This window comes from Pan paniscus, chromosome 9, assembly GCF_029289425.2.
Source record: "Pan paniscus chromosome 9, NHGRI_mPanPan1-v2.0_pri, whole genome shotgun sequence".
NCBI classification, from domain to species: Eukaryota; Metazoa; Chordata; class Mammalia; order Primates; family Hominidae; genus Pan; species Pan paniscus.
Window position 1 is genome coordinate 134,702,775 of NC_073258.2, and position 25,159 is coordinate 134,727,933.

The 25,159-nt window shown below is 51.1% G+C and overlaps 2 long non-coding RNA genes across 2 annotated transcripts in view; both read right to left on the minus strand.

The window, feature by feature from the left end:
• Window positions 1–2,014: 2,014 nt before the first annotated feature.
• On the minus strand, window positions 2,015–9,215 carry LOC117975080 (uncharacterized). Its single transcript, XR_004665331.3, has 3 exons — window positions 7,962–9,215; window positions 6,738–6,802; window positions 2,015–2,636 (listed from the first exon to the last, which is right to left on the minus strand). It is a non-coding gene; the product is annotated as an uncharacterized LOC117975080 (long non-coding RNA).
• A 9,111-nt stretch (window positions 9,216–18,326) lies between these two features.
• The window catches only part of LOC117975082 (uncharacterized), a 44,145-nt gene continuing 37,312 nt past the window's right edge, over window positions 18,327–25,159 (minus strand). Inside the window, exon 3 of the long non-coding RNA XR_010113411.1 lies at window positions 18,327–21,368. This is a non-coding gene — a long non-coding RNA (uncharacterized LOC117975082). The remainder of the gene's footprint in view (window positions 21,369–25,159) is intronic.

The following is a 25,159-nucleotide window of genomic DNA, read 5'->3' on the forward strand; positions in this document are numbered from 1 at the left end:
TAATAAATTCCCAACTCCCACCCACACAGAGCTTAAAAATCTCGCAAGGGCATTTATAAACAGTCCATGGAGTATGAGGGGCGTAAGAAGCTGCCAGAGAGACTGTGTCGTCTACCTCCACGTATATCTCACCGTCTGGCTTCCAGCCCTTCCTGCCCAGAATCCAGGGCAAGATGGTCGGGGGCACCTGCCACTCTTACGATATCATGTTTAATTCCCACAGCTGCCCTACAAGGATCAATATTCTCAGATGAAACAATGGGGCTCAGTGAGCTGGGTGATTTGCCCAAGACAGGGAGCTGTCGGGGATTCTGGCCTGCATCTGTCAGCCCAGAACCCATTCTTGCTCTTCCTTCCCAGGCTTGCTATCAGGAGGAGCCTCAGCCCAAGCACAGGGGCCTCTCAGCCCAAGAGTCCAGATTCCCTCACTCACTGCACCTCCCAGCACACAGCCTCTCCTGACTGTGCCTTTGCTGTAGCTTCTCTGAGGTCCCACAGCTCACCCTCATTAGCACAAACTCCTGCACCTCCTTCCGCACGCACACCCTCCGCTTGCAGCTTGCTCTTCTCCACTCAGCTTTTGAGCCTAAGGGCCTGACTGGCTCCCTGGTGCTGTCATCACAGCCAGCGCAGGGCAGGGTGGCCGGGCTCAGCCTACTGTCCCACCGCCCACCCCTGTGGTGGGCCAGGTCACCCCAACACAAGGGAGACAAGGCCAGAAATATTTACCTACTGAAAGATTATCATCCCCTCATTCCTGGTGTGGGGGGATCAGCTGCAGCATCAGCTGATGAGGAAGGCCACATTCACATCCAGTCAAAACAGCTCTGTAAAACAGGCTTTGACAAAATTGTCACATTAGATGTATCTGAATAAAGTCACCCGGGCAGCTGGCAGAGCACAATTCTACATCATTTTGACAGCCTGCATTACGAAGCTGCAGGCACCACCAGGAAATTACCTCCAAGCTAAGCCCAAATTATAGCCAGTGCAACATAGTCAACACTTGGTAGGGTGAGAGGAGGCCAGGAAAAAGGCTTGGAGGGCAAAGAATGAACATTTTCCTCTCCTCCCCTCCCTCAATCGGAAGTGGAGAGAGGGAAGCAAAATGGGTGTTTGTACAACGGGGAGTCTTCCCCTTCCCTCTGGCTGGGAGCCCGGAGCTTGCATTTCTGTCTGGCCTCCCCATTTAGTGGCCTGGGAAATGCCCCAGGTGGGGAGGCTTCTGCTTCTAATGAGCTTGTCCATCTTGGGCGATTTACCTCCCCTCCCTGGCCCTTCATTTTCTTTCCTGGGGGGTGGGAGGGAAGGACTAGCATCAATGTTTTTAAAACTGTATTCCTTAGGTTTGCAGAAGGTGTCCCAGAGGTGACCTGATGCGAGGATAGGGTAGAAAAGCAGAGTGTTTTGCACCCTTAATTGCAGATGAGCTAGAACTGTGCTGTTTCCACCTATTATAGCTACTGAGGCTCCGGGGAAGATGTCTTTGAAGGAAGGGTTCTATTGCTAATTTCTTTTTTCAAAAAGGAAGAAGAGGAAAAAAGGAAGGGAGGAAGGCAGGAAGGCAGGAAGGAAGAAGGGAGGGAGGAAACCACTAGACTTCTAGTTGCTCCCATAGTCTGTGGAAAGAGTTCCACATTCTAGTGCTCAGGGTGGGCCTTTCCAGAAGCAATCATCCTCATAGCCTCTGCAGCACGTGCAGAAAATCCGCCATGCATCTGTGCATCCTGCATCTCAGATGAGACGATCCAACCGCCAAGCCCTCCGGCCCCTGGATAGGGAGGGGCAGTCGTGAGAAGTTTGGCCTCAGGCCTAAGTCCATCCCAGCCTCCAAGGAGGCCAGGCAAGATGAGAGGAGTCTGAGCTCCATGGGTCTCCACTCCCACCCCAAAGTCTGTCACCAATGCATTGACAGAGCAGCCTCATCGGGAGAGGCTGGGTGGGGGGGGCATTCAAAAGGGCATGAGGACGCTGAATATTCATGATGCAAATTAAGCAACAGCTAATTGGAAAATGTTGGATTTTATTAAGACCCCAGATTTATATCATTGCAACAGGCACCAACATAATAACAATCATCTAATGGCCACTTTGGGTTCTTTCCAGAGTTTCTTTCCTCTCTTGCTGGCTGTTAATGTGCAGGGGAGAGCAAGCCAGTGAGTAGATGAGACCAAGGGGAGCTTGCTCTGTCGTTGTCTGTGCAGCCCAGAAGCAGGAGATGGGACTGGGTGGTCTGTCCCGGCTCTTTCTGAATCACCAGGAGTGGAGATGCTGAAGAGAGGGCTGGGAGAGGTTTCGTCTTTTCCGCAGGTCAGGATTTCTGAGATTGGGGAGGCAGGGAGCAAAATAGAATGAGGATGTCTGCCAGCCACAGAGGTGGAAGGAGGCTTCACACCTAGCCTAATGCCTTGCTCTCGGCAGACAGTAGAATATTGGTGGTAACCGCAGGGACCAAATGACCTTTAGCAGGGGGCGCCGCGGGTGCTCTACAACCTCCTGGTGTGATCTCCGTGGAGCTGGGAACCAGCTCTTCTCCATCCTGGGAAGGCACTTCACAAGGTCTACATCAACCTGAAGCACTGAACAACGCTTGGAAGTTGGGGGAAACTCCAGGCTACTGGTTTAATTTCCCTGCCCTGCAGAGAGAGAGAAACATCACCTTTAAAGGAAAGAGTATAGTAAAAGATGACTTGGATCCTTTGAAAAATGTCTGCTATGTAATTGATGTTACCTTAGAAGACAGAATACAATCGCACCTGTTCCACTTTGAGATTTGCTAAAATGGGACCAGGTGTGAAATGAGCAGAGCGGGGCAGTCTGTGAGCCCCTTCCGAGTGACTACCTCTGCTACTTACGAGCTTATCTGAGCTCAGACGGACTTCAAGTTAACAATCCCACTTTTACCACAGAAACAACAGAGAGGGACGAGTAGTAAATGTCTATTTAGAAAATAAAAACTGAGCATTAGAATCCGGAGAAATGCCCATAAGGACCCCCTGATGAATGGTGTGTTTGATTGACCCTCCTGCTTTGCAGAATGGCCGTGGTCACCACCAACAGGCAGCTAAGACCTCTCTCCTCACACCTAAGACCCAGCAAGTGAGCCGAGGGCCGGGGTGACCATCCTTGCTCTGCAACCCTGGCCAGGCAGACCTGCCGCCACCACACTGCTCTGCCCAGCCCAGCCGCAGGTCCTTCTGAGTGGGCCGGTAGCTAAGTCCTCTCGAGGCTGGGAGGTTTCATTTGGGGAGCAAGGCAGGACTGCAGCCCCGCTCCCAGCGCAGGTGAGGGAGGGCTGTGTCCACACTCAACATTATTGCTGGGGGTGCCTATGAGGGTATTTCTGGATGGGATTCGCATTTGAATCAGTGGACGCAGTAGACTGCCCTCCAATGTAGGGGGCCTCATCCAGTTCATTGAGGGCCTGGGTCGAACGTGAGGGCAGCAGAGGGGGTTCGTCCTTCCTGCCTGCCGGCTTGGGACGTCTCCTTGCCTCTTCCCTGGCTCCTTCTGGTCTACAGCCCTTTGCATTCAAACTGGGATTACACCACGGGCCTTTCTCGTCCCCACCTTGCAGACAGCACAGGGTGGGGCTCCTCAGCCTGCAGAGTAAAGTGAGGCTCATAACAAATGTGAGATCATAATAAATCTCCATATACATGCAAATAAACGTACACATACACATAGCCTGTTGGTTTATTTCTCTGAAGCGCTCTGACTGATACACTCACACACCCCTAATATTTAAAACCCCAAGAATAATCTGGGGACGAAGTCTCTGCTGAACTGACCCAACCGGTCTCCCCTGGGTCTGAGCCTCCGTCTCCCTGTCTATAGGAGGAAGAGTGAGTAGTCACTGGGGCCGTGGGGAAGCGTCTGGACACCTTTATGTGTAGTATCTTGGTCAAAACTCTCCAGAGGGGATGACGGTGATGCGTATGTTCCTCAGCTCGACTGTGGTGATCATTGCACAACGCACACACTGTCAAAGCATCATGCCGTGCAGCTTAAGTAGATATCATTTTTATTTGCCAATTACACTTCAATAAAGCTGGGTGGGGGAAAGAACACGTTACTCTAAAACAATCTGTGTATCTCCTTTGTCCTCTTCCAATTCCTAACTTCCTCTTTCAAGAAAAAGATTTTGTTTCTTGCTGAAAGTTACTTGAAATATTTGATGTTGAAGTTCATGTAGAACCCTAGAATATATATGTGTGTATATGTATATGTAAAAAAAATACATGCACGCACACACATACATATATAAAGGAAACATATATTTATTTGTGTGTATATAGATGTGTATTGGTTACATATTTTTTCCTTTCTGTTCTTTCTTTCAAAGGTTTGGTAGGCCTTCCAATTTCTAAGCATGAGCTTCCACAGAATGAAATGTCATCGTGAGTCAGTTATTGTATACTCTTGAGATTTCCTGCAGGCTTGTCCTTCTAGGTATTTAAAAGGAAAGCATTTCTCCGGCAGTGAAAAAAATAAAAACCTCCCCCAAGGGCCGGGGGTCAGTTGTGAGCCAATACGGGCACTGAGGCACTGTGAAGGAGGAAAACCGCCTGTTTCTTGCTCAAAGGTCTCAGGTAAACCAGAACAGCTGGTAGAGTGACAGCCCCAGGGAGGGGGCCCTAAGCAGCTGGTGTCAGCAAAACTGGCAAGGAGGGGAGGGTGCCCACGTGTGGGCAGAGGATCAGGAAGATGTGAGGGTCAGCAAAGAGGACTGGAGGGCAGGAGTAAGGGAGCTTCAGGGTCTGGGGCACAGGACACCACGGAGGGAGGAGCCCTCTCGCCAGCACCTGGGCTCTGGGCACCTGTGGGTTCAGCACCATGAGACACAGGTCCAGTGGAACCCTGTCCCCACCCAGGTCAGACACTGGAGCCTGTGCCTCCACATAAGGCAGGGGAGAGGCCCATTGTTTCCACCGTTTCCCGAACCCCTTATTCTCCACGTGACTGTGTTTCACTGGGTGGAACTTCGCCAGCCGCTCAGGACTCCTGCACTCACCTTTCCCCTTCTCCCGCTCCATGGCTGTGGCCTCATCTCACCTCCCTTACCCAGCCCCTGCTGGGTTCACGCTGCCCAGCTCTCCTGCCGAGTGAGCCCCTCCTCCACTCGCCCTCTTTTCCCTCTGGCCCTTCTTCTCTATTTACCGGAGTCTCCCCCAGGCCTGCTCTCCTCTCCCCACTCCTCGGGGGCCCTCATGGTCCCTCAGTCCACAGTGCTCTCTGCCTCTGGCCCTGCTCACCCACCCCCAAGGTGGCAACTGGTGTCTGTCGGCATCTTCTCCTTCCCATACTCTCCACCGGGCACCAGGCACATGCCCGCCTGTAGGGTTTTCTGGTGTCTTCCCTCCACACATCTGCATCGAGGGTCTCCCATGCACGGACTTCCAGGATGCAACCACCCAGACCCTGGCCGATGGACGGCCAAAAGATGCATCGGCCAAAGAAGCAGTCCTGAGCTCACCCGCCTTCTCTGTCCCTTCACGGTCAGTAAGGAAAGGCCCAGGAGCAGCGTCCCCCCGGGGCAGGCACTCAGTGCAGGCCTCTAGGACAGGGCCGCAGAGCCAGGGCTGCCACCAGCTAGCTTCTCTGGCCTCCTCCCCAAGGCATCAGGCCTGCCCTTGACTCAGTGACAGATTTGGCTGCTCCTCACCCACCGTCTGGCTGCATCCCTGCTAGCCCTGGGTTTCTGACCTCAGCTGCCACTGCCAGCAGGCTCCGTCAGCCACAGCCGTCTCCACGCCTAAGTGACAGCCCTGCTTGTCACTGTGGCCAGGCGGCAGCACGCTGTGTCCTTGGCTCTCTCCTGCCTGTGGCACACACTAGGCTGCCCCCTTGCCCGCTGCGGTTCTGCTCACACTCTGCAGCTGTACTGTTCCTCCCACCCAAGCTCCCCAGCACCTGGGGAAAGCTGACTGCGTCTGGCTTCGCATGTAACCTTGGCGAAACTCTTACCCCTTTCACACCTGCCCTCTCTTCTGTAGAATGGCAGTAATAAGGCACAGGACTGCTGGGAAGGGAAAACCAGGTCATGGGTGTGGAAGTGCTTTGCAAATCCCAAAGCCCTATAAGATTCCAAGATAGATTTCTTATTATTCCGATTGCTATATTACGACCTGTCCCAAAGCTGATCACCTTCTAGCTGGGCTGTGCAAACACTTCATACCTAGGGACACCTCCTCCATCCCCAGCTAGATTCTGCAGGAGTCACTCATAGCTCAGCCCGGCAAGCTGAGGCCACAGGAAGACACCTCATAATTGTGGTGGGTAATTTTACCTGTCAACTTGTGTGGGCCACACGGGCCCAGATATTTGGCCAAGCACTGTTCTGTTTGCCTGTAACGTGTCTCTGGATGAGATGAGCAATTGAATCTGCAGACTGAGTAAAGCAGATGGCCCTTCCCAGTGTGGTGGGCCTCATCCAACCCACTGAAGACCTAAATAGAACGAGAAGTTTGACCCTCCCTCGAGGAAGAGAGAATTCCTCCTGCCTGACTGCCTTCAAACTGGGACGGCAGCTTGTCTCTGCCTTCAGACTTGAACAGAAATGCTGGCTCTCCTGGGTCTCAAGCCTGCTGGCCTTCGGATGGGAACTATACCGTCAGCTCTTCTGGGTCTGTAGCTTGCTGACTGCAGATCTTGAGACTTGTCAGCCTCCGTAATTGCATGAGCCAATAACACACAGACACACAGACACACACACACACACACACACACACACTCACCCGTGCTGTTGCTTCTGTTTCTCTGGAAAACCCAATACAGCGATCTTCCAGTAGTCTTCATCAGGCTGTGTGTCAAATGGAAATGTGTTGGGGGATTTGGGGGTTGTCAGATGATTTAGGAGAGTAGACACTGCTAACATTTGGGGTTGAGGGTACGAGACACCAAAGGTCACCTAAAACCCATACTTGTCCTTTCGGACATTCTGGATGGAGGCTCTGCCAACCTTTCCAAGTCCTTGTCCACCTTTCCAAGTCCCTGTCCTCTACTCTGGCAGCCACAAGAGCCACACAAGCAGCCCTGGCTTCCTTTTCTGTTTCTTAAACATACCAAGCTGGTTGCTGCCTAAATATTTCACACCGGCAGTCTTTTCTCTTGGAGCAATCTCCCCTGCCCACTGCCAAGGGTTGAATGGTTGGTTCCTTCTTGTCCGCCCGGTCTCAGCTGTGACAGCACCAACTGAGAGAGGTCTTTCTTGATCACTCGGTCCAAGGTGGTCCCCCCGCCCCGAGACACTCTTTACTCCACCTGCCTTTCCTTCTCGTTCCCCCGTGGAAGGGCAGTGTGCTCTGCTTCCGCTCCCTGTTGTCTCTCTACCCCCACCAGAGTGTGTACCCCACAAGGACAAGAGCTGTAGGCTGCTCACCCCTGTATTCCCAGAACACGGTAGGAGTTCCGTCAGTGTTTATTAGACCTATGTTTGGAGCCTGCAATGTGCCAGATGCTATGCTGGGCACTGAAAGATGCGAGGTAGAACAAGCTCTTCCCACTACGGGGAGAGGTGTCTCTGGAATTTGTTTGGCAAAAGCCCCGTTGGCCTTTGGCATTCCTAGGGGAAAGCGCTGGGCACCAACACAGCCACCAAGACGTTATTCCTATGACCAGGCTGCTGCCTCAGTCCACAGGGGTGCGGGGCCCTCTCAACCTCCAGCCTGCTTAATCAGAGACACATCCCAGGGCCCTTGCCCTGTCAGCTCCCAACCCTCCCCTGACCCCACCCCACCCACCACATCCTGTCTCCAGAATCTAGAAGTCTGACAGTGTGCAGCCCCCCAGCAGGGCTCTGCGGCTAGCCCCACGCCGGGCCCCTCTGCCCAACCCCTGCCACCCTGAGCACGTCATCAGGTGTGACCGTCAGCATAGGAAGCAGCCATTGCACGTGGGAACGTTCCCCACAGCCCCCACCCTCTCCAGACCACCTGCGATTTAGGCTTCCAGAATCCTACCTTGTCTCACGCGCAGACCCACTCAGGTTCAGAAGGACGGACCCACCCTGGACCAGGACTTGGTCTTAAGGAGAGTGTTTCAAAAACTGCCTGACCTTCAACTTGATCCCAAATATCTCCTTGCTGACTCCGTGGGACTTCAGGTCGGTCAAGCCTCTGGGGCTTCTTGGCGAATCTCGAATTTGATGGTACATCTGGAAACCAGCTTCACGGGCTGTCTGCGGAGAGCAGTGGGCTTGAGCAAGACAACCAATGCTGTGGGAAGAGAATGCACTCGGAGAACGCACGGACTCATGGGGGCCAACACACACCGGGGCCTGTCGGAGGTCAATGGGGTCGGGGGAGGGAGCATATCAGGAAGAATAGCCAATGCATGCTGGGCTTCATCCCTGGGTGATTCGATGGTCTCTGCTGCAAACCTCCATGGCACACCTTTACCCGCGTAACAAACCTGCGCATCCTGCACGTGTACCCCTGAACTTAAAATAAAAATTAGAAATTTGAAAAAAGAAAGAAAAGAAAATGCATTCAGAAATGGCAGTGAGCTGGCCCGGCTGGCACGCAGGTAGACACCCACTTGCTGAGACTGGAGATATCTGCTCCTGCCTTTGATTCTGGCACTGTCTCCAGAGCTTTGTGTTAAAAATGTAAATGTTATTATTCATATGCAACCTGGGAGGAGTAAAACATTAGTATTTCCGCACTGCCATTTTATCACCCTAGTAGATCAAATACCTGAGGAGAAAAAGCCAGAATAGGGTATCTAGGAAGAAGGAGGGGAAGGAAGTCCTGGAGACAAAGATTTTTGTTTCACAATTTTGCCTGAGGCCACACCTTGGTGATGCTCTCTGGAAGGGAACACCCCAGACAGGAAAGGATCACCAGGTGTCAATCCCAGCTGGTATCACAATCTGCCTCAGCCTTGCCCTGAGGCCACACCTTTGTGATGCTCTCTGGAAGGGAACACCCCAGGCAGGAAAGGATCACCAGGTGTCAATCCCAGCTGGTATCACAGTCTGCCTCAGCCTTGCCCTAGCTCATTCGGAGTCAGAAGGACCACTGTCACCCTCTCCCCCGTTTAGAGATGTTAATCTGATCACTAAACTGTCTCTGCAAAGTGTGAACATTTGTTTTTCTTAGATCAGTTGATACAAGGTTGAAATTATTCAAAGGGAATTCTTAAAATATGAGACAGAAATGCAAAAAAACAGAAAATGCAGACAACTGTTTTCTCCTAACACAGTGCATCTCTTTCTGCGGGTACAAATGGCCCTGCTGGCTGCTGGAATTTCCATGTCCTCAGAATCTAAGACTTCTGTTCAATAAAATCGTATCAAATCCCAGGGACATGGATGAAACTGGAAACCATCATTCTGAGCAAACTATCGCAAGGACAGAAAACCAAACACCGTGTGTTCTCACTCATAGGTGGGAATTGAACAATGAGAACACTTGGACACAGGAAGGGGAACATCACACACCGGGGCCTGTCGTGGGGTTGGGGGAGAGGGGAGGGATAGCATTAGGAGATATACCTAATGTAAATGACGAGTTAATGGGTGCAGCACCCCAACATGGCACATGTATACATATGTAACAAACCTGCACCTTGTGCACATGTACCCTAAAACTTAAAGTATAATAATAATAAAATTTTTAAAAATTGTGTCAAATCCATAGGTCTTTCATTTTTTCTTCAAGTTAAGCAAGCTTTATTATGTTATAACTTATTTGCACAGAAGCGATAGACTACAATAATATAAACTGCAGTGTAGATTGTAGTCAAACTTTCTAGTATCGTGTATTTTCATTTGATCTACACATTTTGATCAAGCATATCTAATATATTTGCTGAAACCACTTGGAAGCTTGGACCAGGGGCTCACCTGAACCTCAGACTGAAGTCGTAGCTTTAGTGTGGTGTTGCCACTGTGCCTTCCTGGGGTGGGGCTCCGGGAGAGTGGGGGCAGAGCCAAACTTCTGCCTGCAGCCCAGGTTGCTGGAGCCGTGGCCTGGGTGGCACCTCCCAGCTGAGGCGGGGGCTACTCTCTCTGGCCCCCAGGCATTGCAGAGACAATCACCATGAACCACGAGGACGCTTCCTTTGTCCTTCTGGAAGGGTCTGTGGCTCTCAGCCTCCTCTCGCCCCAGCCTTCTCTGTCATAGTCCTCGCTCTGTCACTAACCAGCTGTGACCAAGGGCTTTGGGATCCATACTTGGGACTGGTCTCTCTACTTCAATGCTTTGCAGTTTGACTTTCTGCAGTGATGGAGACATTCAATATGGCAGCCACTAGCCAAGCAGAGGGGGCTTCTCAGCACTTACAACATGGCCAATGTGCCTGAGGAACTGAGGTTCGAATTCTATTTCATCGTCATTAATTTAAATGTAAAAGGCCAGACATGGTGGCTCATGCCTGTAATCCCAGCACTTTGAGAGGCTGAGGCGGGTGAATCACCTGAGGTTACGAGTTCAAGACCAGCCTGGCCAACATAGTGAAAGCCCGTCTCTACTAAAAATACAAAAAGGGGTGGTGTCATGTGCCTGTAATCCCAGCTACTTGGGAGGCTGAGGCAGGAGAATTGCTTGAACCCACGAGGTGGAGATTGCAGCCAAGATCACGCCACTACGCTTCAACCTGGGCTACAGAGCAAGACTCCGTCTCAAAAAAAAAAAAAGTAAAGAACCAGATATGCTAGTGGCTACCATACCAGACAGTGCAGCCCTGGCGAGTGGCCACATGGGCACCCCCGTTACCAGAGGCCCCTGGCGCCTGTCAGGAACCTACGCGCCAGCCCTCCAGGCTGCAGGGACATGCACCTTGGAGCTTACATTTAAAGTCCTACCCAGTCTAAGAGATGCTTTCTTTTCATCATATCTGCGCAGCAGATTTATACCTTTAACCTTTAATTATAGCGTCAGCCTACGGAATGATCTGTTTCTCTCCAGGTTGGATAATGGGCTCTGCCACCACTAGGAGATCTTTACTTCTCCCTTGTGGGTGCCAGAGGGGGGTGCCGCTGAGGAGAAATACCTGAGTGGAGAGGAGGAAACGCAGCCATACTGTGCAGCACCTAAATGCCAAGGAAAGGAGTTCAGGCGTGATGCCTTCAGCAGTGAAAAATCCTTGAAGATTATAGAGCAGAGGGGTAGCAAAGGTAGCAGACAGTGAAGGAAAGCCTGCGAGGTTGAAAGTCTAGAAGCATTGGATTTGGTTCTCTTCACTAGCTATGAAGAAGTATCTTATTCATAGCTCACATTTCTGAGACTCAATTTAATCTTTGTCTGTAAAATGGGGATAGTACCCACCTGTATTAGTTAGGATTCTGCAGACAGAGTCAATAAAATACAGATAGATAGATACAGATATATAGTTACATAGATAGATATAGATATAGAATATATATATATATATAGAAAGAGAGAGTGAGAGAGAGAAACCAGGCTTTAAGGAATTGGCTTACACAATTATGGAGGCTGACAAGTCCAAAATTTGTAGAGTGGGCCAGCAGGCTGGAGACCCAGGGAAGAGCCCACATCGTGGTTCAAGTCCAAAGGCTGGCAGAATTCCTTCTTGCTCAGGGGAGGTCAGCCTTTTACTGCATTTAGGCCTTCAGCTGATTGGCCGAAGCCCACCCATATTCCAGAGGACAATCTCCTTTACTCCAAGTCCACCAACTTAAACGTTAATCTCATCCAACGCATCCTCACACAAACACCCAGAATATTGTTTGACCAAACAGCTGGGCACCCTGAGGCCCGGCCAAGTTGACACATAAAATTAACCATCTGAACACCCTGTAGTGAGGGCCACATTCATTCACATGTTTGAGAGAATGTATATGACCATGTTTTGAAACTGTCACGTGCTGTAAGAATACAAGACCAATCGCCACATGAAAACATGCTCCATTACTAACCATCAGGGAAATGCAAATCAAAACCACAAGGAGGAGACACCACTCGCACCTGTCAGAATGGCTGTTATCAAAGAGGAAAGATACGTGCTGGCAAGGATGCGGAGGAGAGGCAGCCCTTGCATACTGCTGGCGGGAATGTGAATTAGCGCGGTCGTTATGGAAAACTGTACGGACATTCTCAAAAAATTAAAAATGAAACTACCATACGATCCAGCAATCCCACTGCTGGGTATCTACCCAAAGGAAATGAAATCAGTGTGTCAAAGAGACATCTTCACCCACCCCCCAGGTGCATTGTAGCACTGCTCACAATGGCCAAGACATGAAACAACCTAAGTGTCCATCAGTGGGTAAGCAGATAAAGAAAACATGGCATATAACATAACTGAATAGTATTCAGCCTAAAAAAGAAGAAAATCCTTCATTTGCATGGCCTGGATAAACCTGGAGGACGTTATGCTAAGTGAAATAAGCCAGGCACAGGGAGAAAATCCCGCAGGATCTCACTCCTATGTGGAATCTAAGAGAGTTGAACTGGCGGGTGTGATGGCTCATGCCTGTAATCCCAGCACTTTGGGAGGCAGAGGCGGGAGGACTGCTGGAGCTCAGGAGCTCAAGACCAGCCTGGGCAACATAGTGAGAAGCCATCTCTACAAAAATTAGCTGGGCGTGGTGGCGCGCACCTGTAGTCACAGGTACTTGGGAGGCTGAGGTGGGAGGATCACTTGAGCCCAGGAGGCAAAGGTTGCAGTGAGCTGAGATTGCACCACTGCACTCCAGCCTGTGTAACAGACTGAGACCCTGTCTGGAAAAAAAAAAAAAAAAGATACTTTGGAAAAGAGGAGTCCTTGCCTCTGCTCCCAAATGTGCCGAAACACGAGAGCCACAGGCAATCGACACGCCAGTCTGGGTCTTTAAGAAGAGAAAACAGTGGGATTTAGAGTTAGAAGCCCTCAGCAGATGCCCAAACATGGAAATGGATGAATATTCATTAGAGTTGTTATCAGCCAGGATCCTGGCAGAAAAAAAACTCATCTTGGCTGGTCCAAATGAAGAGACTGTAACGGAAGGGCCACTTACAGAGGTGAAGGCTGGGTGAAGGGAGGGTGGGCACAGCACAAAGCAAGCCCACCCCCTCGGTAGTTATTAAAGGTCACAGCCTGGCATGTAGCACCTCACACCATCAAAGCAATTTCACCCCCATCATCCTGCCTGACTCCCGCAACAGGCTTGTCGTGGGGTACGTTACAATCCCTATTTTACAAATTGGGCGACTGGATTGAAAAATGAAGCAACTTGCCCAGGGTCACAGGACTGTTCCCCTGTCTTCACATGCCCTCGTCTTTCCACCACACCACACAGCTGTCCCCAGAGAGGGGACACAATGACGCACCTTGTAAAGTGAATTTACATTCGAGAATTTAAGAAGGATATTTCCAGGCATTATCTCCTAGTGGTGCTCACCTTGTAGCTGCTGCCCCCACAGGAAGAGAGTCACACGTGGCAGCTAGGTGATTCCCATAAGCACACACTGGACGATGCTACATGCTGCTCTCCATCCCTCCGATGGCTCGCTGTCACCCGGCCAAGACAGTAAAGAGCCCTCTGTCATCTGGCCCTGGCAGGTGATCTCCCGGACCTAACTTCCTTTGCCCAGGCTGGTATCGAACTCCTGGGCTCAAGCAATCTTCCCACCTCAGCCTCCCAAAGTACTGGGATTACAGGTGTGAGCCACCCACTACACCTGTTCTCCTCTTTCCTTAGGACACCCAAGTTAACCAGCTTCTCTGCTCCCCCTTAAACGTGTCAAGCACAGGCCCATCTCAGCTCCCACCCCCACTGGCTGCTCATTTCACTTGGAATTCTCTTCCCCCAGGTTCCATATGGTGTACTTCCTCCCTTTATCCAGGTCTCTGCTAAAATATAAAAAAAAAACTTTCCCAAGGAAGCCTTCCCTAGTTACCCTGCATGTAATCATGCGCGCACACAAAACACACACACACACACACACACACACACACACACACTTCCCTTATCATTACTTGGCACTTTGTCTGTTTATCACCTGCGGTCCCCACCAGCAAATAAGCTCCATGAAGGTGGGAAGTGTCTTCTCCTCATCGTCTCCAGTGCCTAGAGCAGTGCCCAGCACGTATAAAGGGCACAGAATTGTTGCTGAGTGAATGAAAGAGCAAACGCCGTGTGAAGAGGTGAGAGGGCCGGAAGGTGCAGAGGGTTGCACGCTGCGCACTGCGACCCCGGTGTCTCCCTCTTCTTCCTCCCCATTCCACGCTGGCTGCAGCTGTGATCTTCCAAATGTTGAATCAAGTGCCTCCTTGCAGAGCTTGGTCTATTAAATATTGCAGAGCCTCCTGGGCTGAACAGATGCTGAATGTCAGGAGAAAGTTTGTCTCCAGGAACAAAAGCAGGAAACACTCTCCTCACTCCCAGCCTCCAGATGTCAGAGGTCCCTAAGGCAGAGGGTGAAAGAGCCGCCAGGACAACATCCTGCCCTTGCGTATAGAGATAGATGCCCACCTCATCTCATTTCCCAGTTCCTTTTGGGCTTCCTTCAGGGAAATTCACTGTCCCTTCTGCCCCCAGTGCCTTCTCCCCACTTGCCTTCCTCATTAGCCCCATAGAAGCAAGACACCGAGGTGGGAAGGGGGACGAGGAGGACTGGGCCTGGGCCCTATTTCTCCCAACTATGTAAAGGGAGGGATATCAGGGAAGTCTCTGTCTGCGTACTCAAGTTTGGGATGCTGGGACATGTTTCGAATAGCAGGAAAGGACCCCAGAAATATATTATCCAAAGGAAACTGGCTAACTAGGAGGCATGGTTTAAAAAAAAAAAAAAGACAGCGTCTGCAGCTTCCTGAGTAACATTTCCAAACAAGAACTGCCTGGCCCATAGCAGGGGCTGCTATGCGTCTGAAAGGGGGAGGCGGGCAAGACTGCCATCCTTGAGTCTAGATGGGTGGGAGGGGACCCTCTCTGGAAGGCGGGACGCTGGTGCAGAGAGGGAGTCAGCTCTGTCTTCCGCACTGGGACCACCGTCTGGGGTCCCAGGCTTGGCCTCTGATGGTACACCATGTTCTCTCCCTCCTCATCCGCCCTCCGGCCTGCCTCCAAGGACATGATCCAAAGCTTGACACAGGGAACCTTAAACAGTGAGGGAGGTAGAGCTGCCCCTGGAGTTCCAAGAAGGTATAATTACAGATTTTTCACACCATTCACCACTGACAGTGATCTTGAAACCCTGGAGGACTCTTTTTTTTGTTGTTTTTTTTTTTTGAGACAGAGTTTTGCTCTCGTCACCCAGGCTGAAGTGCAGTGGTATGATCCGCCGCCTCCCAGGTTCAAGCGATTCTCCTGCCTCAGCCTCCCAAGTAGCTGAGATTACAGATGCCCGCCACCACGCCCAGCTAATTTTTGCATTTTTACTAGAGACGGGGTTTTGCCATGTTGGCCAGGCTGGTCTTGAACTCCTGACCTCAGGTGATCCGCCCACCTCAGCCTTCCAAAGTGCTGGGATTACAGATGTGAGCCGCCGCCTGGCCTGAGCCACCATGCCCGGCCAACTCTCTTTCAAAGTAGAGGGCCTGCCATGGTGTGGCACCTGGAGAAGGGGCAGTGAAGGATGGCAGTGGCAGGCCACGGACATGAAGCCGGTGATGGGGACCTTATAGCTCCTCCTGCACAACAGCAGCCCTCAGAACCCAGGGCAGGAAGAGAGGAGGCAGGGCCCAGGCAGCAAGGATGGGGGGCCCAGGCAAGCCACTCTGGTCTCTCTGGACAAAACACCGGCCAACCATGGTCCACCTCTAGGCTCTGCAACAGTGGAGATGTCACCAACGGATGAAAGTGCATCGTGGTCTTCGGGTAGAGGGAAGGCCCAGAGGCCCACAGGAAAGCTGAGGCGCAGGCTGGGCATTGGGAGACCTGCTTCTATTTCAGGTCTGCCACTAGCTCCCTGTGTGTCTGGAGCAAACCACTTAACCCCTGAGGACCCGATTTTTCATCTGTGAAGTGGAATAACACATCCTGGGAGACTTTAGAGGTCACGAGAGATGCTGTGCACACAGGCTGAGCTCCTTCCTGGGTCCCACCTCCAACCCTGACGACACTGACCTCTGCTTACCATGCCCACCCCACCATGCAGAGCCGCGCCTCCAGTGATGTGATAGGGGACAGTCCAGCCTCCATGGCCAGGACGGTGATGAGTGCCCACCCCCGGCTCTGTCCCTGCATCCAGGCTGTGGTTTCCATCATGAACACGTGATCCAGCCTTGCAGACAGCAGAGACAGAGCCCAGGGGACAGAACTAGCTCTGGGGCGGAGGTGCCTGTTCTTCCCCCCAGGAGTCGGAGAGGGAGCTGCAGAGGGAGCCACAGAGTCCCTGGGGCAGCAGATGGTCGCTGCACGCTTCCCTCAGCCACCTGCCCACAGCCGGGCAGTGGCCCCTGCTGTTCATACCCGGGACCAACCCCTGTGAAGCTAGGGGGCCCTTGGCAGGGGTCTTCAAGGCTACAGGTTCCTGGATTTATTTTCAGGACCATGTATGTGTGTATTTGCTTGGTGAGAAGCGGCGCTGAGGGTAAACTGCAGAGGGGCTGAGGTGCTGCAAGGAACACAGATGAGGTCCCACGACACCCACGTGTGCACTTCTGCTCCTCCCATTCCAAAGCCCCAAAGAGCATAGAGGGCTATCCTACATCTACCAGAAAAGGCTTTGCGACAAGGCCGATCTGCTGGTGGGAGGCCTGCGACAGGCATCACGAGGGTCCTCCTAAGGTAACCATCCATCCTGGCATCCTGGGACAGAAGGGTTCCCAGGGTGTGGGACTTCCAGCACTAAAACCAAGACAGCCCTCGGCACACCAGGATGAGTTGGACTTTGGAGTCCTGCAAGCAGGCGCTCAGCACCAGCACGGGTGACTTTGTTATTCTAAACCAGCCTCCTCTCTCAAATTTCCCACCCTCCACGAAACTCTCCAGCCCTCTTCTGGCAGTGCCTCCACCAGCCCCGAAAGAATGGAAAAGGCAACCGTTGAGGGCCACCTGGAGAGTGTGTCCCTGGAACTCAATCCTCATTTGCCAAGCCCCATCCTTCCCCCTCTTACCAGGTGGGTTGCCTTGGCACGCAACTTCGTGCCTCAGCTCTCTGCGTCTGTAAAGTGGGAATCCTAATAACACCTCTTTGTAGTAGCAGAATCGTCCTGGGGAACAGACGAGTGAAAACGGGTCAACCTCTTAACAGAGTGCTGGCTCACAGCAAATGTCACATAAATCTTGGCTATTGCTATTACTATGCACAGAGAACATGAGAGATATTCTCATAGGGACTTACATGTGCCACCTTGTCTAATTAAAAATAAATTTTTTAAAGCCTTGAGACAGATGGTATTAATCCCTGTTTGACAGATCAGGAAATAGGCTTAGAGAAGTAATGGGGAGATTGGGGGTCAGGGCAGGGCAGGGCCAGAGGAGCAAAGATGGATATTCAGAGCCACGGTGACTGCTTGTAAAAATCCCAATCCTGCGTGCAGCCTTCCCCAGCTGCTCAATGTGCCAAGGCTGAAGTTCCAGTGTCCAGTGGCCCATGACCCCTGCTCCAAGCCATCCTATGCCTGCCTTCCCTGGCCTCTTCAGGCCTCATGTGTTCTGGATCTCTCCTTTCTCTGTGTTTTCACGCTCCCTGCCCCCCTACCCCAAGAGGTCCTCACCCTGCCATGCACCCGTACCTGGCTGGCCCCTTCTCATGGGCCAGCAGCCCATCAGGCAACCATGCCAACTGAGTGAGCCCTTAGTGCAGGGCACAGTCTCACAACAGTGCCCAACAGGTCCCAGGCCCAGATGCCCCTGAGAAGGTCCCTGAGCTGCCTCTGCTCATTAGGACTTTCCCCTGGCTCCCACTTGGTCCTGCCTCACACTGGCTGCAGTCGTGACTGGATGTTTATGTGTTCATTTGTCAATATCTGCCACCCCCTCTAGACTCCATGAGGGCAGGAACTGTTCCTGATTTATTACCATCTGTGGCACATACTAGGTACTAACTAAACAAGAATTGCATGACTATAAAGTGGATGAGTGAATGCGAAATAGTATCGTGGCCGCAATTGGTGGGTTCTTGGTCTCACTGACTTCAAGAACGAAGCCGCGGACCCGCGCGGTGAGTGTTACAGCTCTTAAGGTGGCGTGTCTGGAGTTTGTTCCTTCTGGTGTTTGGATGTGTTCGGAGTTTCTTCCTTCTGGTGGGTTTGTGGCCTCGCTGGCTCAGGAGTGAAGCTGCAGACCTTCGCGGTGAGTGTTACAGCCCTTAAGGCAGCGCGTCTGGAGTTGTCAATTCCTCCCGGTGGGCTCGTGGGCTCGCTGGGCTCAGGAGTGAAGCTGCAGATCTTTGCAGTGAGTGTTACAGCTCATAAAGGCAGCGTGGACCCAAAGAGAGAGCAGTAGCAAGATTTATTGCGAAGAGCAAAAGAACAAAGCTTCCACAGTGTGGAAGGGAACCCGAGCAGGTTGCTGCTGCTAGCTCGGGCAGCCTGCTTTTATTCTCTTATCTGGCCCCACCCACATCCTGCTGATTGGTACAGCCGAGTAGCCTGTTTTGACAGGGCGCTGATTGGTGAGTTTACAATCCCTGAGCTAGACACAAACGTTCTCCACGTCCCCATCAGATTAGTTAGATACAGAGTTTCGACACACAGGTTCTCCAAGGCCCCACCAGAGTAGCTAGATACAGAGTGCCGATTGGTGCATTCACAAACCCTGAGCTAGACACAGGGTGCTGATTGGTGTGTTTACAATCCCTGAGCTAGACATAAAGACTCTCCACGTCCCCACCAGACTCAGGAGCCCAGCTGGCTTCACCCAGTGGATCCCGCACCGGGGCTGCAGGTGGAGCTGCCTGCCAGTCCCGGTGCCCTGCTCCCGCACTCCTCAGCCCTTGGGTGGTCGATGGGACTGGGCGCCGTGGAGCAGGGGGCGGCGTTCGTCGGGGAGGGGGTGGGAGGCTCAGGCATGGCGGGCTGCAGGTCCCAAGCCCTGCCCCGCGGGAAGGCAGCTAAGGCCCGGCGAGAAATCGAGCACAGCGCCGGTGGGCCGGCACTGCTGGGGGACCCAGTACACCCTCCGCAGCCACTGGCCCGGGTGCTAAGCCCCTCACTGCCCGGGGCCGGCAAGGCCGGCTGGCTGCTCCGAGTGCGGGGCCCACCAAGGCCACGCCCACCCGGAACTCCAGCTGGCCCGCAAGCGCCGCACGCAGCCCCGGTTCCCGCTGGCGCCTCTCCCTCCACACCTCCCTGCAAGCTGAGGGAGTGGGCTCCAGCCTTGGCCAGCCCAGAAAGGGGCTCCCACAGTGCAGTGGGGGCCTGAAGGGCTCCTCAAGTGCCGCCAAAGTAGGAGCCCAGGCAGGGGAGGCGCCGAGAGCAAGCGAGGGCTCTGAGGACTGCCAGCACGCTGTCACCTCTCAGCATGAGTATGCCTGGGTTACCTAGGTCACCTGTTTGGATTGTCAGAGCACCACCGAATGGGGTAAAAGAATATTTCTGATGATACCTATATGAGAGCCCCAACCAAAGGACCTGGCTCTGCTTAGAGGGCCCAACATCACGTTCGGAATTTCCGGCATAGCTTCTGCCACCACAGTGTCAACGACAGAGACCTGCTCTGTGGCTCACTATGACATCCCCAGGGATGACCACAGTCCCAGCACACAGCAGGGACTTCATGCGCTTTTGTTAAATGAATAAATGTCACCAGCAGGTGTGGCTTCAGTGCAGTCATATTTCTGTATTTAAGCTGGAATCCTATTTCATTGATCGAATATTACCTGGAAAACTATATTCTCTGGAAATTACCCAGAAGCTCCCTGAAAAATGTGATACTTACCTAGGTCAGGGCCTGAGCATTCGAACATCAGGATATCAAACTGGCAGATCTCGCTGCCATTGTCCCTCTACAAAGAGCAGTGATATAATCACACAATAAACACAAACAATTTCCATTCAAGTCCAGTATCCGCACTTAGGTCACAGTTCTTTGGAAAAGCGTCTTTCCTGAGCCTCAGTTTATTCATCTATAAATGGAGACGATAAAAATACCGACCACACCGGGGAACTGAAGGATTAAACTCAATGTTATCTGGCACACAAAGAGCAGCTATTATTACAATTGTTTAAACAGAAGGTATCATTTCAAAAGGAAGCTGTTTAAAGCTCTGAAGATATTTTGTAGCATTTTCCTGACGTCATTCTATAGACAGAAAAGAGTCAGGAAATTCCTTGAAAAGTGCTGTCTTAATGAGAGTGTTCCTTCCAAACCCCACTTCCACCACAATCAACTATCCAGTTTGAGGTGGATTCTGATTGAAATTAAAAAAAAAAAAAATTTTGGCAAGATGAATGTATATTGCAAAACAAAATGTGTTGCTTTTAAAGTGATTTTGGAGCCTCGGTAATTAGTCTAGCAAGTTCCAAAGACACATTCTGTAGTCATCATTCCGTATTTGTTTCCTTTGGTAATCTGCCTTTCTTCAAAAAAAAAAAAAAAAAAAAAAAAAATCAACTGGGGAAAAACATCTGTTCGGAAGCTGCCTGGGACTGAAGGCCCCCACCCTCCCCAGCTTTGCTGGGCTCTGTATTATAAGGAAACTCCCTTGAATCCCACATTTTTTCTTCCTGCCAGGCTGCTCTTGGGTCACTTCTCAGCTCTGGTGGCTGCTGAAACGAGACAGATGCTGCTATACAAAATAACTCAAGAACATACCAAAGCCTGTTGCTTCCAGCACTTGGAAAATCTGACATTCAAATATGCAAATATTTTATGGCACGAAGAGAGAAAAAAAGAGAGAAGGAGCTGCAAAGTCACATTTGAAACGAAACATACTAGAGATGAAAGCAAACTGGAATTTACACTTCTGGATTATAATTAAACTGGTGCTATTATCAGAGAAAAGCACAGAATTCGCCATGATTTGCTGCAAGGGTCTCTCGTTACTGCTGAAGTCACCAGACATGTCACCCAGTCTCCAGCACCTGCAGGATGACAGAGCTGGATTTGCAGCCCTGGATGTGAGCCTCATTGTCAGCCTCACAGAAATGCCCTTGGCAGAGAGGACAGGGAGGGGAACGAGGCAGGAAAGCCAGACCACTGTCTTCACCCCGTTTTCCACAGTGCAGTGTTTGTGTTCCTCTCAATATCTGGATTAAAATTCTGTTGAACAATCACCAGCCTCCACACAAACTTTGAGTTCGTTTTCTTGGAGCTATGAAGGAATGAGCCTTACCGTCAGCCTTACCATTGCGGAAGGTGAAGTGAAAAGAAAAGCAAACCAGAAGGCCTAAGTCAATCGGGGTCAGACCATTAATAGCGGAGTTATTCTGATCAGTGACTTAACCTCTTAGAGACGCTCTCTCCCCATACGCGTGAGGGGAGTTAGTCCAGAGGATTCCAAAGCCATCTTCCAGATCTCGGAGTCTGTGAAAGACTGTAGTAGAAAGAGAAGAAGCCAATGAACCTGTGTTTAAATCATAGTTTTGTTATTGACTCGCTTTTGAACTTGGACAGCTTCCTTGGAATTGTGCAGCTGGGGCTTCTCGTGTAGAACAAGGACAATAGCACCTGGCTCACAAGGTTGCTGAAAAGTTTAGCTGCAATTATGTTGGTAAAACATTTGACGTAGCGTGAATTCTGCTTTTACTCCCTGTTTCTTGTTTGTTTGTTTGTTTGTTTGTTTTACGACAGAGTTTCACTCTGTCGCCCAGGCTGGAGTGCGGTGCCACAATCCTGGCTCACTGCAACCTCCACCTCCCAAGTTCAAGCGATTCTCCTGCCTCAGCCTCCCGAGTAGCTGGGATTACAGGTGTGTGCCACCACACTCGGCTAATTTTTGTATTTTTAGTTGAGACGGGGTTTCACCATGTTGGCCAGGCTGGTCTCGAACTCCTGACCTCAGGTGATCCACCCGCCTCGGCCTCCCAAAGTGCTGGGGTTACAGGCATGAGCCACCGAGACCGGCCTACTCCCTGTTTCTTATAATTTCTTTTCCTTTGTGATGGAAGCCAAAGAACACAACCAGATGAATCATGATGAGAACCAAAGATCATGACTGGGACGCCTGCGAGGTGAACCTCATCAATACCATTTTCAGGCCCACTGCAGTAAACTTTGAAGGTCTACATTCAGGCCCAGTCATACATGGGACTAGCCACTTAACTGAAAGACCATTTATGGCACTTTTTGATTTCTAACTGGCCATTCCCTGATGCCAAATGTACTTCTGAACATGTCCTGCCATCATCAACTAACATGTATTTAGTGAATACAAATTTATTTTTAATACCAATCTGGCAATAAAGGGTGAACTTTACTATCTGACTCCTCCTGGCCTCTTAAATCACAGAAAGATACAGAAATTAGTTTTTTGTTGTATGGCTGGGGTGCAGTGGTGCAATCATAGCTCACTGTAGCCTCAAATTCTGGGCTCAGGCCTCCCAAGTAGCTAGGATTACAGGCATGAGACATGATGCCTAGCTAATGATTTTTTTATTTTTGTAGAGATGGAGTCTTGCTATATTGCCCGGGCTGGTCTCAAACTCCTGAGCTCAAGTGATCCTTCTGCCTTGGCCTCCTAAAGTGTTGGAATTACAGGCATGAGCCAGTGTGCCAGGCCTAGAAATGAATTTTGTTCATCTGTAACACTTTTCCCCCTTACTTGACATAGACCCTGAAATTTATTAATCTGCTTAATTCAATCAGTTGATTCCACTGGCATTTGTGCCGTATTTTTAAATACTGAGACCTACGATGTACCAAGTACTATGCTAAGCACAGAGTAAACAAGAGGAACATTTCTTTGTTTTTGTTTTGTTTTGTTTTGTTTGAGACAGGGTCTTGCCATGTCACCCAGGCTGGAGTGTTGTGGCATGATCTTGGCTCACTGCAACCTCTGTGTCCCAGGTTCAAGTGATTCTCCAACCTCAGCCTCCTGAGTAGCTGGGATTACAGGCATGTGCCACCACACTTGTCTAATTTTTGTGTTTTTATTAGAGACAGGGTTTCACCATGTTGGCCAGGCTGGTCTCAAACTCCTGACCTCAAGTGATCAGTCCACCTCGGCCCCCCAAAGTGCTGGGATTACAGGTGGGAGCCACTGTTCCTGGCCCATTTATTTGCTTTCGATAGGATGAGGCAACTCTCCTTTATCAGCAGGTTTGGCTACATTAAAAGACGTTATTGTAGAGAACATAATGAAAGAAGCCTGCCTCCTAGAGAAACAGAAGAGCACGTCGTGTTAGTTATCTATTGCTATTTAACAAATCACTCCAAAACTTAGCAGCTTAAAACAATAAACATGTTATTATTTCACACAGCTTCTAGACTCAAGGAGGAATCAGCTCAGCTCGATGGTTCTGGCTCAGGGAGCCTCTCAAGGCTGTAGGTGAGATGGAAGTCATCTGAAGGTGACCAGGGCTGGAAGGTCTACGTCCAGGTGGCCACTCACACACCTGGAAGGGCAGCTCTGGCTGCTGGCAGGTGGCCTCCTTCCTCCCCTGGTGGCGCTCTCTCACGGGGATGTTAGAGTGGCCTCAGGACATGGTAGCCGGCTTCCCCTAGAGAGAGTGATCCAGGAGAAAGCCAGCATGAGCCACAATGGCTTTTATGACCCAGTCTTTGGAATTCACATTTTGCTACTTCTGCAATTTCCTATTGGTCACACAGGCCAAGTCCACTCAGTATGGGAGGGGGTTACAAAGAATGTGGATGCCAGGAGGCGAGGATCGTCAGGGGCCATACAGAGGGTTGGCCAGCACACATAATTGGACAGCAAGGCTGAGCGTGGTGGCTCATGCCTGTAATCCTAGCACTTTGGGAAGCTGAGGCAGGCAGATCGCTGGTACTCAGGAGTTTGAGAATAGCCCGGTCAACATGGCAAAACACCGTCGCTACAAAAAATATAAAAATCAGCCGTGCTTGGTGGCACATGCCTGTGGTCCCAGCTACTCTGGGAGGCTGAGGTGAGAGGATCGCTTGAGCTCAGGGATTCCTGGTTGCAGTGAGCTATGATTGTACCACTGCACTCCAGCCTGGGCGACAGAGCAAGATCCTGTCTCTTAAAACAAAAATTAGATTAATTAATAATTATAACAGAATGAACCTCAGTTACATTGACAAGTGTTACTCTATAAGACACCATTGCAGGCTCCTGATTTTGCACTAGGCAGATAACTGTGGCTTCCATTGCACTGCCTGAGGCGTGTCCTTGAGGAAGTGCCTCCTGGGTATTTGCTAGCGCTGAGTGCCCACAGCCTCTGCCCCCAAGTAAATGCAGCTCCCTTTAGCCCCTTGAGCACAGGTGATCTCTCCCTGCTGCCCTTTGAGAGGCTGACTACTGATGAAGCCGAAACCCACCTCTCCTCTCCCTGCTCTGTTAGACCTGAAGACACAAAGTGGAAGGAAGGTGAGGAAGGCATCAAAAATCTGCCCATCAGTGAGCTGCTCTGCTTCAAGGCTGCTCTGATGGCACAGGGCTGATGTGACTCCTGGGCCCGCAGCGCTCTGGGAATCAAGCCTGATCTTAGAGGTTGGCGGGTTCTGCTGACACTGTTTAACCTGGTGAATAATAATAAAAACCTGGACCGGTCTGCTCAGAACCACCCAGCTGGGGCCATCCAGGGAGAACACAGGGCAGAGACATGCTGGCCTGAGCTGGAAGGCAGCTGGGACCTTGTAGCCTGTGAGAATGACGTCATCTGACAAGAGAAACCTGCAGAGTGAAGCAGAGCTACTCCACCGGCCTCCACACACTGCAGGACTCAAGGTAGGTGTCAGGACCTCTGCAAGGAGGAAGCAGATCTGTCCCAAGGCACCTTATGCAAACAGCAGAGCTGCCAAGGGTGAGTTGAGATGCAAATACTGAGGACAGAGATAACAGCATTTCCCTGAGCCCTTGGCTCAGCAGAAAGACAGTTCACCTTCCACGGCAGTCGGGAGCTTCTGAGCTGCCTGGAGAAGCCACCCAAGCCCTTCCCAGCCTCCCTGCCTCTGATCACTACCCTACGTCTAGAAAGAATGCACAGCAGAGCCGGCGGCCTCTGAGCCCTTCCCTTCTACAGTGGTCTCCACACCCAAGACAGATAACAAATGCAGGCTCAGAACCATCTTACTCTTCCTAGGAGCTGCAAGAGTGTGCCTAGCTCTAATCTGGTTGTTTTGCATAAATTGTTTCAAATCTGGGTTTATATTGTTCCCTGTTTTAGAGCCTTCTTGTCCCAAATA